Here is a 4970-nt window from a genome sequence, read left to right as displayed (position 1 = left end):
TAAATGTGTACCGACCAATAACATCTGCTAAATGTGTACGAGACCAATAACATCTGTGTATGAGACCAATAACATCTGCTAAATGTGTACGAGACCAATAACATCTGCTAAATGTGTACGAGACCAATAACATCTGCTAAATGTGTACGAGACCAATAACATCTGCTAAATGTGTACGAGACCAATAACATCTGCTAAATGTGTACGAGACCAATAACATCTGCTAAATGTGTACGAGACCAATAACATCTGCTAAATGTGTACGAGACCAATAACATCTGCTAAATGTGTACCGACCAATAACATCTGCTAAATGTGTACCGACCAATAACATCTGATAAGCTTCTATCCAAAGAACACAGACAGTGGATAGCAATAGTGAGACCAATAGTGAGGCCAATAGTGAGGCCAATAGCAAGACCAATAGTGAGACCAATAGTACGACCAATAGCGAGACCAATAGCACGACCAATAGTAAGACCAATAGTGAGGCCAATAGCAAGACCAATAGTGAGACCAATAGTACGACCAATAGCGAGACCAATAGCACGACCAATAGTAAGACCAATAGTGAGGCCAATAGCAAGACCAATAGTACGACCAATAGTGAGTCCAAGAGTAAGACCAATAGTGAGGCCAATAGCGAGACCAATAGTGAGACCAATTGCAGTTGAAGCAGAACCTTTATAGAGCAGGTCGTTGTCAAGGGGACGGTCACGTGTGTTTTAGGAGCAGAGGATCCAAGATGGCTCCGTTGTGGACGAGTGAGGAAGAAAGCTATACTGTTTAAAAATATTAAAAACATTTTAAAAAAACACAGTGACACGACATCTGTTTCAAATGCAGTTTCTCCCCCAGAAATAAAATCAGTCTCCATATTTTAAATAAAAGTTTATTAAAGGTTAACAAGCTCAACAACAGTAACTAAACTGAAAAGGCAGTTCTAAGAAACAAATTTATTTAAATAAAAAAGTCATGCAAGCAATATCCAAGGCCTTGACTGGTCCATTCACTCCCATTGATCCAGATGGTCGTATATATATATACACACACACACACACGGGTTTAAGTGTATCTTCTTCACAGCCATTACTGTAATAAGTTATATATACAGTCCTGTCTGTCTGTGATATGGGGTGGTTTCTCTCCACCCTCCTCTTCATCAGTAACGTCTCAGCGGATGCCATCGTCTTCGTTCACTCTGCAGCATTGCCCGTGTCTGATAAGAGAAAAGGAGCTGGGCAGGTTAGTATGGTGATACATTGTGCATATTTCAAAATGAGAATCTGCATCAAAAATCAAGAATTACGGTGTGAGAAATAGTAATTCACTTGGTCTTATACTTGGAAAGCGAAGTGTGTAATCTAGTTCTAACCGAGTCTGTTTGAAAGATGAAGAGAAAATGGCCTGAGAGAGAGAGAGAAAAAAAAAGTGAGCCTACTTTTCCCATCGCAGGCGACGATCTTGACTTTGTCCACCTTGACCAGATCTGTCACTTCCCTAAACTCCACGTCATTCAGAACGAAGGTCCACACGTTGTCACAGAATCTATAGGTGTTTAGTGACCCCTAGAGGCGAGAGAATGTTACTACACATGAAGAGAAAAGGTGCACAAAAGCAGAATGGCATTTCAACCAATGGGATGTATTAATAAACCACATACAGCCGTGATTTCAGATCATTTTCAACCAGGGACGAACCAGTTTGTGGGTGAAGGCTTTTGCTCCAGACAAAAAACAGTCATCTGTTTTTATGTTTTAATTTTATCTTTATTTAACCAGGCAAGTCAGTTAAGAACAAATTCTTATTTTCAATGACGGCCTTGGAACAGAACAACAGATTTGTACCTTGTCAACTCGATTTGAACTTGCAACCTTCCAGTTACTAGTCCAACGCTCTAACCACTAGGCTACCCTGCCACCCCTCAACCACTAGGCTACCCTGGCCCCTCCACTCTAACCACTAGGCTTGACTCTAACCTCTAGGCTACCTGCCGCCCTCCAGCTAGTCTACCCTGCCGCCCCTCCACTCTAACCACTGGGCTACCCTGCCGCCCCTCCACTCTAACCACTAGGCTACCCTGCCTGCCACTACCTGCCGCCTCCACTCTAACCACTAGGCTACCCACCGCCCTCCACTCTAACCACTGCCGCCCCTCCACTCTAACCACTAGGCTACCCTGCCGCCCCTCCACTCTAACCACTACCTGCCGCCCCCTCCACTCTAACCACACTAGGCTACCCTGCCGCCCTCCACTCTAACCACTACCTGCCGCCCCTCCACTCCTAACCTCTAGTCTACCCTGCCGCCCCTCCACTCTAACCACTAGGCTACCCTGCCGCCCCTCCACTCTAACCACTGCCGCCCTCCACTCTAACCACTACCTGCCGCCCCTCCACTCTAACCACTAGGCTACCCTGCCGCCCCCTCCACTCTAACCACTACCTGCCGCCCTCCCACTCTAACCACTAGGCTACCCTGCCACCCCTCCACTCTAACCACTACCTGCCGCCCCTCCACTCTAACCACTAGTCTACCCTGCCCCCCTCCACTCTAACCACTAGGCTACCCTGCCGCCCCTCCACTCTAACCACTAGTCTACCCTGCCGCCCTCCACTCCTAACCACTAGGCTACCCTGCCGCCTCCCCTCTAACCACTACCTGCCGCCCTCCACTCTAACCACTACCTGCCGCCCCTCCACTCTAACCACTAGGCTACCCTGCCGCCCCTCCACTCCTAACCACTACCTGCCGCCCCTCCTCTAACCACTAGGCTACCCTGCCGCCCCTCCACTCTAACCTACCTGCCGCCCCTCCACTCTAACCACTACCTGCCGCCCCTCCACTCCTAACCACTACCTGCTCCACTCTAACCACTACCTGCCGCCCCTCCACTCTAACCACTACCTGCCGCCCCTCCACTCTAACCACTACTCTGCCGCCCCTCCACTCTAACTACCTGCCGCCCACTCTAACCACTACCTGCCGCCCTCCACTCTAACCACTACCTGCCGCCCCTCCACCTGTCCTACCTGCCGCCCCTCCACTCCTAACCACTACCTGCCGCCCCCCACTCTAACCACTACCTGCCGCCCCTCCCACTCTAACCACTACCTGCTGCCCCTCCACTCTAACCACTACCTGCCGCCCTCCACTCTAACCACTAGGCTACCTGCCGCCCTCCACTCTAACCACTAGGCTACCCTGCCGCCCTCCACCTAACCACTAGGCTACCCTGCCGCCCTCCACTCTCCACCTAACCAACTACAGGGCCGCCCTCCACTCCCACTAGGCTACCCTGCCGCCCTCCACTCTAACCACTAGGCTACCCTGCCGCCCCTCCACTCTAACCACTAGGCTACCCTGCCGCCCTCCACTCTAACCACTAGGCTACCCTGCCGCCCCTCCACTCTAACCACTAGGCTACTCCCTGCCGCCCTCCACTCTAACCACTAGGCTACCCTGCCGCCTCCACTCTAACCACTAGGCTACCCCTGGCCTCCACTCTAACCACTAGGCTACCCTGCCGCCCTCCACTCTAACCACCTAGCCGCCCTCCACCCTAACCACTAGGGCTAACCACCGCCCTCCACTCCCACTAGCCTCCGCCCCTCCACTCCACTAGGCTACCCTGCCGCCCTCCACTCTAACCACTAGGCTACCCTGCCGCCTCCACTCTAACCACTAGGCTATCTAACCACTAGGCTACCCTGCCGCCCTCCACTCTAACCACCAGGCTACCCTGCCGCCCTCCACCCCTCCACTCTAACCACTAGGCTGCCGCCCTCCGCCCCCTCCACTCTAACCACTAGCCGCCCTCCGCCCTCCACTCCCACTAGGCCGCCGCCCCCTCCACTCTAACCACTAGGCTACCCTGACTCTAACCACTAGGCTACCTGCCGCCCCTCCACTCTAACCACACTACCCTGCCGCCCTCCACTCTAACCACTCCTGCCACCCTCCACTCAGGCTAACCACTAGACAGCCGCCTCCTCCACTCTAACCACTAGGCCCCTGCCGCCCTCCACCCTCCACATATTACATTCCACTAGGCTACTTACTTATTTGGCTACCCTGATTAACCACTCCACTCTAACCACTAGGCTACCCTGCCGCCCCCCCCTACTCTAACCACTAGCTACTCCTGCCGCCTCCACTCTAACCACTAGAACCCTGCCGCCCCTCCACTCTAACCACTAGACTACCCAATTGTGTCATATCCATTATATTACATTCTACCTACTACTTATTATTTGACTTTGATTATATTGATATTGTACAGCTGTTGAAGGAGCTCAACAAGTAAGCATGATGTACTGTTTGTAAACTGTGGTGTTGCACTTTGATTTAACCATAACCTTCAATACAGTGTTTGTTGCATCAGCTGTGGTGTTGCTTTGGCTAGAGAGAAAGCCTACACCTGTTCCAGCCAGCTGTGGTGTTGCTTTGGCTAGAGAGAAAGCCTCACACCTGTTCCAGCCAGCTGTGGTGTTGTTTGGCTAGAGAGAAGCTACACCTGTTCCAGCCAGCTGTGGTGTTGCTTTGGCTAGAGAGAAAGCCCACACCTGTTCCAGCCAGCTGTGGTGTTGCTTTGGAGAAAGTCAAACAGAGAAAGCTCTACACCTGTTCCAGCCAGCTGTGGTGTTGCTTTGCCCAGGAGAAAGCCTACACCTGTTCCAGCCAGCTGTGGTGTTGCTTTGGCTAGAGAGAAAAGCCTTGTTCCAGCCAGCTGTGGTGTTGCGTTGGCTAGAGAGAAAGCCTTCACCTGTTCCAGCCCGCTGCAGTTTGCTTTGCTTACACCTGTTCCAGCCAGCTGTGGTGTTGCTTTGGCTAAGAGAAAGCCTACCCTGTTCCAGCCAGCTGTTGTGTTGCTTTGGCTAGAGAGAAAGCCTACACCTGTTCCAGCCAGCTGTGGTGTTGCTTTTGGGCTAGAGAGAAAGCCTACACCTGTTCCAGCCAGCTGTGGTGTT

The 4970-nt window shown here is 51.6% G+C and overlaps 1 long non-coding RNA gene across 1 annotated transcript; it reads right to left on the bottom strand.

The window, feature by feature from the left end:
• Nucleotides 1-876: 876 nt before the first annotated feature.
• LOC124028621 lies at nt 877-1733 on the bottom strand. The gene is made up of 2 exons (XR_006837618.1): nt 1442-1733; nt 877-1219 (listed from the first exon to the last, which is right to left on the bottom strand). It is a non-coding gene; the product is annotated as an uncharacterized LOC124028621 (long non-coding RNA).
• Between the last annotated feature and the right edge of the window lie 3237 nt (nt 1734-4970).

This window comes from Oncorhynchus gorbuscha, unplaced genomic scaffold (genome assembly GCF_021184085.1).
Source record: "Oncorhynchus gorbuscha isolate QuinsamMale2020 ecotype Even-year unplaced genomic scaffold, OgorEven_v1.0 Un_scaffold_4527, whole genome shotgun sequence".
Lineage (NCBI taxonomy): Eukaryota > Metazoa > Chordata > Actinopteri > Salmoniformes > Salmonidae > Oncorhynchus > Oncorhynchus gorbuscha.
This window is presented reverse-complemented; position numbering and strand designations above follow the sequence as displayed.